The following is a 12,171-nucleotide window of genomic DNA, read 5'->3' on the forward strand; positions in this document are numbered from 1 at the left end:
ATTTTAAATTCATCGTATCTTTGGAAATACTCAACGGATTTGAACAATTTTTGGACTAATATTCTTTTGAAGATTCAGCTTTAACAATACTATGGTTGGCATAGGATTAAACATTCCTTAAATAATGACGACCAGAGGGTTTAATAATACTCTAGTTAAACATTATCAGATAAAACGTTATTTAAATAAGGAAATACAGACTAAGTCGCGTTATTATTTGTCAGAATAACGAAGGATAACAGCAATTCGCTGTTCTTCAAATGAAAGCTACACGGGCTTATAGTGTGTTTGACAAATGCTATGAATGGACTGGGAAGGAAGAGCCTATTACCTTTCTCCCATTAAACAAGCTTACCTACAGTATGTGACCAAAGCTACAGCGTATAAAATCTATCGTATCGTATCGTTGATGATATTGCTATATAGCTTGATCTATTGATTGAGTCCAGTATATAGTAACCATTCTTTCTATAAAAATACACCCAGATCACTAATATGAGGATCTTAGATTCCACTATATCACTTGGCTAAAACTACCCAGCAAGTTTTTGAACATTAATTTCTCTGTTTATTGGGTAAAGAAAACTCTACAGGCGTAATTTGGATTTTGTCAGTTCCTAATCCTCTTACAAAATTTAGTGCAAGACATTTTCATTCTTGTCGAACCGGTTTTTTTTAGTTTGGTTGAAAAGAGCGACAGAAGATGAATAAAGTTTGATAAAAAGTTGTGGGAGAAGTGTCAAAAAGTGTAAAAGGTTTTGTAATTTAGATCCGTTTTGTTTTATATGAAAGAGAAAGAGAGAGGAGTTTGTTTTCTATTGGACACGACGCCCGTACAGTGCATCCTACACAGTTATTCGTGGTCAGTCCATTTAACTGTTGGTGGATAGAGAACACGCTTTGAGTAATACTCCCCGCATTTTCTTCTCCGGCTTATACAAGATATCTTGATGCAACATTTATAAACTCTAGTATCGGCTACAACTGGACAGTTAAGACAAGTAATTTGAATTTAACAGATAATATCGGAGATCGAGAAAATTGTGCTGAGCATCTAATAAATAGAATACAAACCAGCTAATGAAGAGTATTAATAGTTGATGCAGTCGTTATAGGTAAATTACCTAGATCTTGCGAGTTGAGTTTTTGACTAAGCGCCTGTTCCTGCTTCTCATATCTCGGCGTTTTATCTTTCTTAGTTTTAAAACAGTTTAATTGCAGTGATGGGTGTTGGAAGCTTATAAACGGTTCGAGCTCTAAATTTGTGATCTTTTTTGGAAAATATATTGGAATGTTTACCAAACGGAGGCGGCCATAGGTAAGCAATTTATATTTATTAATAACCGATATCCATGGATAACTGAATATGGATTATTCTATTGTTTTTTTCGGATACGCAACTCTCCAAGAACTCTTTGATTTTTAGGAAACTGGTATCATTTTCGTTTCATGTTTATACATTTGGAAATTTTTGATACTTTTATCATATACTCTCCCATAGATTATTGATTTTAACAATTCAGACTGGTGATTAACAGAACGTTTCGGCAAATCAACCTCACCTTCTCTGCCTAACCACCACACCAACTCAAACAATTGGAAACGATTCTGTTTTTCTCGAAAATACACAGGTGCGAAACATGTCTTGCGGTACGTTATTTTCGTAGGGGTTCTGCATTCTGGCATGTAGAGGTGGATACAATATCCCCGTCTTGATTAGCCCAGACGGCGCAGAAAAATAGGACGTTAAACCCCATTTCATTCATCGGGCCCGTAATTCATTATGTTGATAAGAGAGGAGGAACATTAATATGGTTATTAATTTAGATTAACAATGTGTGCTGTATGAGGAAGCGAATTAATTACTAATTTCTCCCAACTGTCACGATCTCTAACGTTATATAAGGCTCAATATGTAATAGTATATACGTCTGTTCTATTCGGTTTGCGGAAAGTTCTTCCAGATTTCAAGAATCACGATTTCTTAATTACTTTTATTAATTAATGTTCAGGTAACAGATCCCCGGAGTTCAAATATTGGGGTGGGACTCGAGGTGTAGAAAGAGGAAGTTGTGAATACCGAATTTCACATCAGAGTTTGCATTAACATTAGCCCCTGGTCTAACAAAACCTCTAAAAAATGTTAGAAAACAAACGCATGCAAGTGCCCAGGCACATGGACAGCAAAGCTAGATAAAGGGAGGGAAGGGGGATACATACCCCAGTGTCTACGGGCATCCATGCGGCTATTTGTAAAAACCAAAACCATAATGTGTTAGGAGATGTCTTGCGACTGTCCTCGTAGGCTCATATCTGTGTAATAAGTTAATAATTTGGTAAGCTAGAAGACCCTGTCTAATTAGGACCTGTCGGGCAATGCTTAATCTTACATTGTCCAGCAATTTTTCCACGATCATGAGACGAATAAATTGACTATGACCTGGAGATAAATCGACGAGTGGGAGGTGGGCATTATCTGATACAATAATCATCCTCTTAAGGTACTGGTTGTCCTGTGTTCACGATCTGTACCCAGCAGTATGGTCTCGATATGAGAATATACATAGTTCAATCTTCCATTCAAATCTCCAGTGTACAGGTTACAGTAAGTGTACTGTTATTTTTAATCTACTCGATGTTCTATTTGCATCTATTTTCATCTCGAATATCAATTTGATTTATCTAATTAAGTTTAACATATGAACCCAGATCTCCAATTCAATTATTTCTTAGCGAGTTATTGTCATAAACCATTTTAATATCGATTTTAAACATTGGCATTCATTTGTTACCGTGGGTGCAAGACATTAGAAAGGTGGGGAAAGGATGGTGGCGGATGGCAGTGGGTGGGGGAGGGTGTATTATGTAGATTTAAGAGCGAGTCTTGTACTGTTATAAATCTTTTTGACCACGGAGAGGGGTAGGGTTAGTGACTCCCACCCCACCCCACCTGTTAACCCTGTAAATACGCCACTTATAAAACTGTAGTGTATATATGCTGACATTTGTTTGAAAGCATTCATAGCAAATCCGATATATATTTCCATGTATTTCCGACTATAATTTTACTGAAAGGTTCAGCTTTAGAAATATAATTTCAAATTATTGTGCTGAATGGTTAGCGTGCGCGCGCTGTATCATAAAGTCTGTTATTGAGTCGACTGGCGTGGTTTCGAATCCCCTGTCGACGTGACAAGGAGTAGGGTCGCCTGTCCAACCTCGTGGGTTTTCTCGCAAGAGAAATATGTAAATAAAATTAAACCATATGTTAGTCCCGAAATGACCTACTTTGTTTCGAGTGGACGTTAACCCCCATTTCTCTCTCAAATTATTGTTTCATTAGTGACCTGAGAATTCTACAATGTAACGTATGCAAGTTGAAATATATTGATTTAGAAAATATAATATTTTCAATATTTCACTCAGGTTTTAAGGATGTGTGAATACCGACCCTGTTCAGTGATATTTTTGTTTTTGGTGTATTTATTATATATATATATTATACTGGTGTGAGTTTCATCTCAGTTTGATTAGAAGTAAATAGAACCACGTCTAGTCGTTAGTAAATGTGTACCTAGAGAACGTACTCATGCCAACTTCAAAGACTATTAACGGCAGGTAGTTATCACCTAACATATTAAATATAAATATCATAATTAAATTGAATTACTTCACGTATTTATAGAGATCTCCAGAACATCTGGTGTCACTTTACTGTATATGTTATTTCGGAGGTAGCGAATCGATAATATCGCTCCGTGTAGTTATAACTAGGTGTGATGCACGAGGCAGTTTAAGTTTATACGTTTTGTTGCAGTGGTCATACAAAAGTTCTCCGCGCCCATGGGCAAAGGCATATTTGAGACTCCCTTACGAGTCACTTTATTCTGTAGAATATTTCGGACGTGGCGAATTGAAAATATCGCTCTATGTAGTTATAAGTCGGGATGGGTGCACGCGGTAGTTTATGTTTATTTCAGTAGTGTAGCAAGAGATATATACGCCCATGCGCAAAAGCACGTTTGATGCTTCTATACGATAGTCACTTCACTCTATAGAATAATTCGGACGTGATGAGTTGAAAATATCTCTCTATGTAGTTATAAGTTGGGTGCACGAGGCAGTTTATGTTTATATGTTTATTGCAGTGGTGCTGCAAGGGTTCTATGCGCCCACGGAAAGAAAAAGGAATTGAAGAGGAATATATTTAATAATTGTTCCGAATTATAACAAGCATAATTTAATGGTGTCACTTAATTCTTGTATATACAATGTCAAAGGTCATACGAACATTTTCGTACGCAATCCGATTGGTTTAGAGGAGAAATGACCTTGAACCTACGACGAAAATTTTTAACCGTTTGAAAACAATCTTAGCCTTTCTCTCTATGGAAAAGACAGACAGCATCAACCTGGACTTTATCTCAATATGAAGGGAAAACTAACTTGGCCTTTCTCTCAATGGAGAAGACAGACAGTATCAACTAGTTCTTAATGTGCACAAAAAACATCGATAAGAGCTCTTAATGCAAGCCGTGAAAAAAAACCCAAAAACTCAACGTTCTCTCGCGTGAATTATGGCAACATTTACATCCTTTAAGGAAGAAAAAACCCTCAGCATAACAAACAGATACAAATGTCTAACTCGGAAAATAAAAATGCACAGATCTACGGTGTGGGCTGTAGGTCAAGGTCTGTAGTTTTGGCATATAATCCACTAATTTTCAACTCCAGTTGTGCTATATTACGAGCGTCTTCACTCTTTCATTCTGTAAATTGTCATTTTAATGCACAGGAGATAAAAACAAATCCTTTTGTGTGGCTGATCAGGGAGCGCTTAAATATGTTTGTGTCTTATTTGGTATGTGAAATGCTAGACTTATGATATTTATAATAAAATATGCATGCCAGAATATCAACAGTGCCGTTGCTGGAATGATAAAACCTCATCCGTTATGTCGTTGATCACTCAGAGCACCAGAGAACAATTCTTCATACTCTAACAGAAAAAACCTTCTTATGACCCATTAATAAGTATATAATGTAAAATAAATTCATCATTAGATTTGTCAATATATAACAAAGGGATTTGAAGTGTTTGTATATAGTCATGAATTATAGATGAAGAGTGTCTACGACAATCTACGGCACGATAAACGATGCAATAAATGGCTTCAAATTAACGCATTAAAGAATCTTTTTAACCACATATCGCTACAATAATGTTTATAAATAAAACAATTAAAACACATATTAATATGGTGCCAATATAAAGAACTGTCGATCGCTCCAGTCCTTGGGTGCCATGGTTAATAAAATAAAAAGATTGCGTTGATTTTATGTTTTTCTGGATCCCACATGATTTTATTGAATTATCACGCCATGCATTTACAACAGTGGCTAAACGTCAAGTAACAATAATTTCAAAGAGCAAACTTTTAAAAAAAAGGTGGTATTCGCGTCTTTTTCAAAGGGACATAACTCCTAGAGTTTTGTTGTAGACCTGATCAATAGTGCATTTTTCATATTGACCACTATATTAAATCGCAACGTTGTCTTTCTTCTCCGGTCAGAGAAAGGTGAAGTTATTGTTTTTCACCTTGAGAAAAAATATCGATTTGTTTAGGATTTATCTACACAGCGTGAAGTTAATGTGTTTTTTTTCTTAATGGGACTGCAATATTTTTGAAGTTTCACATTAAGAACTTATGAGGGTCCTTATTTAAATTGGGAATGGTTTTAAGGCAACTATATATCCGAAGTGTTGTCGTCTGTTTTCCAAAGGTCAAGCATACACTGCCCGCTACAGGACACCCAATAACTAAATTCGGTATAGTTGTAACGGATATCTTCCACCGAATTGATTGCATTTGATTTCGAAATAAAATAAAATGCCTAACAATCTATTTTGCTGGTAAATCATGATTTATTTCGAAATAGTGAAATAATATCGGGATAGTGTCATAAAACAAACAATATTTTAGATTTGCAAATGTTTATAACATTTAAAACCCCAATAAAACCATTACAAATGATTCATTTGAAATCATTATCAACAAGTAATGAATGAAAGCTTAACAACGACTTTCAACAAATTCGATATTTTTTGTACTACAGGGAAAGCTATAACTAATAGAAAAATGACTTAATTGCTTAATTGATCGGTATTCATACCACCTTTATTGGTTGTCCAATAACGTCTATATTATTTGTATTCATTGTTCAATGCTATAAATTGGCATATTTGTGCTCATGTTTATGAAAGGTTCGTTTCGAGTGAGTAGTCATATTCTATTATAGTGTTTTTATTTTTATTCCTTAACTTTGATGAACAGGCGATAAAGGCTATAAATAAAATATTTAGATTGCAATAAATAAGTGGGAGTATTCTGCCACACCCAATTGTTTTACAGTATTGATCATTGCTGTATCCATATGCCTTTCTGGATATCAAGTGCTTCAAAGGATGTATCCATAGCATGTCATGTGCACAGCACATACCACTACTATTTATATTACATACAAATTTGGACGAATATTATGAAACCCGTAAGCATTCTGATAAATTAAAAAAAAATATGGCATGTCTTGTACACATTACCTATCACTACTATCCATGTTAAAGTTTGCACGACTCACATGAAACCCGTATACTGACGAACTAGGAAGTTATTGTCCGATTCTTTACTACGGGGAACCACAGGGCTCAGTAAGTAATGCGATGGCTCGCAAACAAGTAAGCCCCTGAATCGATCTCGATGTTGGCAGACAGTTCCATGGGATTTTCAGACGGGGTGGTGCAGGACGTCGAGACTGGCAAGGAACAGCGCTTAGCCGTTCTGATGGGACCAAAGTTGGAATTCGAAATAAGAATATACCACAGCGCCGCTTCCCTCAGAACACACTGCATGGTGTATGTCCACCATCCTTAGCCCTTTCGTGCCAGAAAGAGGGATATTAAAGCCAATTTTGTTTTCGTTAACTTAGCAAATATTCCACTACATTGTTGTGTCTTCCTGCATTTATTAACAGCATTTCAGATTTACCCATTTGTGACTGAGGTGGAATTCTGCACATGAAAGGAAATTTAACGGCTTGGAAATTGAAATCATCACTGTTGTCATAATGTATAAATTTATTAAGTAATTAAATTAAGAAGCATGTCCAAGTTGCACGATTAGTGTTTGGTACTGGTTATGTCTTTGAGGAAAGTTAGACGACACGTTGTTTGTATTGATTATATCTTTCAGCAAAGTTGGACGACACGTTCTTAGCTTTGGTTATGAGTAAAGTTGAAATCTAAATGATTTGTAGATGTGCAATTATATACGTGTATAACAAAACAGTACTAAATTTCCGTGTATACAGACACGCAGCGAAGCACAATTCTTTCCCACAAAGGTACCAGGGACTGTCTTAGACCCCCCCCCCCTTCTCCCCCATCCCTTCAAGCCAGAATTTTAACAAATATCATCTTCGGCAAAATTGTCTTTCAATTATTGCATAAAAAGATGTATAATTCAACTAGGGGATTTTATTGTTAAAGAACAATGTATTCTGAAAGCCTGGTTGTACTAATAAGAATTGATATCGGGTTTGTGACTGACTGAAATATTATATTCAGGCGAGACATGTACGTCTATATTCACTTATTTCGAAACTAAGCCAGCTATGATATATCATGAAAGTATTTTACAAAACAATTATATTAAATCCGGGTAGCCACTCAATACCCGATGATTTGATTGATATGCTTGACAGGATAAATACCCATTTTGATACACGAACTAACTTTCCAACGCTGATGGATTTGCTGAAGAACAAATCAAGATCAAAGCAATAGTTTTCGGAATCTCACGTTCCGTGTAGTTAATGCAGATGAGAATATACTGGATTATTTTGTCAACCTTATTACTAACAACACAGCTGCTAGATCTCATCCTCTGGGCTGTGAACTCAACCAACCTAACTTGGTTATGGCCGCTTTTCGCCTAAACAAATCCAATAACAACCAACTGTTGTTGATATGGATCGGATGTTCTCCTGCATGGTCTCCGATTACTCCGTTCAGTGAGTAAGACGTTGGCTGGCTAACCCGTAGATCCAGTGTACGATCTCTGCGGGAAAGTTCATCCGGATTTCCCGGCGTGGTTTCCCTTTGTCATTGGTGCAGGATGGAGGGCTTAGCAAGGACCCGCAGAAAACCCACGAGGTTGGACAGACGACCCTACTCCTTGTCACGTACAACCGTGGACTCGTAACCACGCCAGTTGACTCAATCACAGGCCTTACGATACAGCGCGCACGTGCTAACCATTCGGCCATCCAACCCCCCTCATTATCTTTGGACTAAAGTGCTAAAGTCTCAGAATGTAAAAAAAGAGAAAGAAATGTACGTCACTAGACGTGCCTCCTGTCATCCCACAGCGAAAGTTTTATTATTTTCGGTCGTGATGAATGAATGGCTATCTCTTCTATTTTATATTGAAAGATAAACCTGCAGTAAATATCAAAGATCAGCAAATACATGTAAAACACGCCCCTTTATCAAGTAAAATAATTTAATGGAATTATACCGGGCCATAAACAATGGGAAAATGACGGCTAAAGCACCTAAAAGATTGCAAGTTTATTTGATTAGAACTCGTTGATATTTTCAACCATCAAATACCAAGTGAAGGGAAAATGGCAGATGATTATTGCAAGACTCCCAGGGGATTTCTCATATTGATAAAGCGGATATTTTTTTTAATGAATAAACTAAAATGATAGACGTTTAATGATGTAATTATTGTTAATTTGAATATCTATTTATAGTAACTTACATAAAATATATTTGGTTAAAGCTTAATGATTGTGTTGATTGTGTTACCATCAGGTTTTTTGACACTGGTCGAATGAGCAATGCCTTCTTCCTGACGCGAAACTAACGGCAGCTGATAAAAATTTATGAGACATTTTCACTTTTGGATCCATTGCAATTTTTCATGACTTGATCATACAAAGACTAATGGTTTAATAACAACATATATTCAAGAGAGAGAGAGAGAGAGAGAGAGAGAGAGAGAGAGAGAGAGAGAGAGGGGGTTAACGTCCACTTGATACAAACTAGGTCATTTCGGGACTAACCTATGGTTTAATTTTATTTTAATAATTCGCTTGCGCATAGGGGTCTTTAGCAGTGGGAGGAAATCGGAGGACCTGGAGAAAACCCACTAGGTTGGACAGGCAACCCTACTCCTTGTCACGTACAACCGGGGATTCGAAACCTCGCCAGTTGACTCAATGACAGGCCTTATGATACAGCGCGCACGTGCTTACCATTCGGCTATCCACCCCCACTATATTCAAATAGATCATTTCGAGACTAACTACACTTACGCATCTGATCCAATGTGTCAATATAGTAGTGCCACGTATCGAGCGCGATACCCAGCATAGGTAATTTTTCGAAACATCGGATAAATTCCCTTGGTAAAGTCACACAACCGTGACATTACACTACTTTGCCACTAAGTATTTATTTTGACCCTAGCGTTTTACACCATGGTTTAGATCCCAGGCTTGCACGTGGCAATATTTTCCCCAACGCTAAAGAATACTTCCCGCAAACGAAATAAAGATATACCAATAATATGTTAGTCCCGAATTGTCTTGGTGTGCCAATTGGAATTTGTCTCACTACCTTATAATTTGAAGCTCTTAACGGAGATGGCTGTATATTCTATGTACACATAATCAATCGGTGCATCGAGGGAAATTCCACAAGGTTAACAATCGCACACTTCTCCAACCAATCACGAACATTACATCTGCAACACCGGGTGTTAGACCATCTGATCACCAAAATCGTCGGCTACGTGACCTGTCTAATACCACCAAGAGCGGAATACCGGCCACGCAGTCAATCTTGTTCGATCATTGAAATACATGCCAACGGTAACTTCTTGTTAATTAGGGTCTAATATGCAAAAGGACAACGTTGATGATGATGCGTAACGTTGTCCTCAAGAGTACAATTTTCAATAGTTTATTTTCATGTGTTTATAGGTTAAATTCGCACGGAGAGAGCCTGTAGTTACACTATAATAGTGACAACGCTGATGAGTTTGCCAAGAGTCAGGTCTAGTTTTTTTCGTAAACGAAGATCGTGAACCTCAGGAAGTCAGTGTTGAACAATAAAATTCTATTTAAACTAGAATTTCGAGTATTATGTTGTTTTTAAGTAAAAACACGACAGTGGAATGTTGAACTGTTGAACACTGATTGTTGACTGCCTCAAAAACTCACAAGCTAATCCCATCTCAGTCGTTTACTACTTCTAATGCGTTGCCTTATTAACATGGCAACATGCAGTTACATGTTTTTGGTTTTTCATTTTCTTTTGATGAAATATGCTTTGAATTTCAAGAATTCGTGGTATTCATTTTGAAGTTTTTATGCATACCACATATTTTTATTTACGAAGTCAGTCAGAAAAGTCGTACACGGCTTCCATAGGTTTTATTATTTTGATGTGTTAAGCATCAAGGCATTGTCTTGATGATGTTCAAAATAGGTCAAATCAGTCGGTGGTCGTATGTCTTCTAAATGCATATCGTAGTGGCGTTTCCCCGGAGGGTGGAGAGTGGTTATGTCCTCCGCCCCCTTTCCTGAAAAGTTCGTTCCGCATGTCGTCCAAGTATGAAGAGGCACTGGTGGTAGAGGTGGGGTTAACCTCTAATTCTGTACAAATAGATAACTTCAAACGATATATGAAGTTTTGGTGAATTTAGGTATTTATAGTGACTCGTGATCTTTATTTCCAGTAGATTATAAACTGAATCTTCATATAAGAACAAAACATATCTCCTATAATGCTATCTCCTCCAATAATATCTCCTCCAAGAATTAAAAAAGAATAATGCCCTTTTCTCTTTATAGACACCCCCAGCCCCGACCCCACACACTATATTCGAACTGGCCAAACCATTGACTGCTGATCTGGTATTCTGGGATGTAAAGTTTTTGCGCTTTCGAAGGTCCCATATTATCTTATATTTTTAGCATACCTGTATAGAATGGTATAACTCTTCAATGGAAGAGAGAGAGAGAGAGAGAGAGAGAGAGAGAGAGAGAGAGAGAGAGAGTTTAACTCCACTCAACACAAGCTAGGTCATTTCGGGACTAACATATGGTTCAAATTTATTTCAATAATTCGCTTGCGCGTAGGGGTCTTTAGCAGTGTGAGGAAACTGGATAGTGAAAAAGGGAAACGATGGAAATTTTACTCGAACAGCGGTGCTACAGCGTACACTTATATCGAATTCCAGCTGTCAGGGTATTTTACGTGCACGCCAAGGGGTTTACGGGACCTCGGTTTTTCTTCCCATCCGAACAGCTAGACAATGTCCTCGCCAGGCCTCCGGCCCTTCACCACTGACAAGGGGAAACCACCCTGGAAAACCCCGGGAACTTTCTCCACCACCACCGGGATCGAACCCCGGACATCTTCCAAATGGACAGGATATGACGTTATGTTCGGGATGAACAGAACAGAACTTTATTTACAACACATCATATAAAGGACATATATGTGATAGGATTAGTTTCCTTAAATATACCTTCGCACGTACACACTAGGTGATTTGATGATATATTTTGACTAAAATCATATTCAGACCAATTAATCTATCAAAATTTGGGTTTCAAATCATTCTCGAAACATTATATTCTTGAGGGGAATACACCTGCTATAAAAAATCTATTAAAAAAGTTATGTTTGTGTCACGTGACTTGGCTGACGTGGTATCTAGCAACGGTTGCGAATCCGGAGGAGAATTCATTGCATATACAAGACGACGTTGTCTTTAATCGCTGATTATTTATCATAAATATCGAAGTCTAATTTAATTCTCGAATTATCCACTGTCCACGTCTTTTTCCTTTGTTTTTACTTCAGAAACTACAGTACGCTTACTCTCACCATCAAGATTATCAACATATACATCAGGCTCTATCTAATGCTGAGAGATCAGACAATCTTCGCGTGCAACCTTTGACGTCACTCGAGCAGACATCCCTAATCGTCGGGTTGCCGGTTAGGGAAACCCTTACCCTTTTGTACTGTGTGCGTTCCATGGTTGTTTTTCAGGGAATCCAGTATTTTTCTACTAAGATTGGATGTTTCTA

At 37.3% G+C, this 12,171-nt stretch overlaps 1 long non-coding RNA gene across 1 annotated transcript in view; it reads left to right on the top strand.

Moving 5' to 3' along the window:
* The first annotated feature begins 735 nt into the window (after positions 1 to 735).
* The window catches only part of LOC126825056 (uncharacterized), an 87,840-nt gene continuing 76,404 nt past the window's right edge, over positions 736 to 12,171 (top strand). The window contains exon 1 of the long non-coding RNA XR_007681769.2: positions 736 to 1,318. This is a non-coding gene — a long non-coding RNA (uncharacterized LOC126825056). The remainder of the gene's footprint in view (positions 1,319 to 12,171) is intronic.

Source organism: Patella vulgata, chromosome 6 (genome assembly GCF_932274485.2).
Source record: "Patella vulgata chromosome 6, xgPatVulg1.2, whole genome shotgun sequence".
Taxonomy (NCBI): domain Eukaryota; kingdom Metazoa; phylum Mollusca; class Gastropoda; family Patellidae; genus Patella; species Patella vulgata.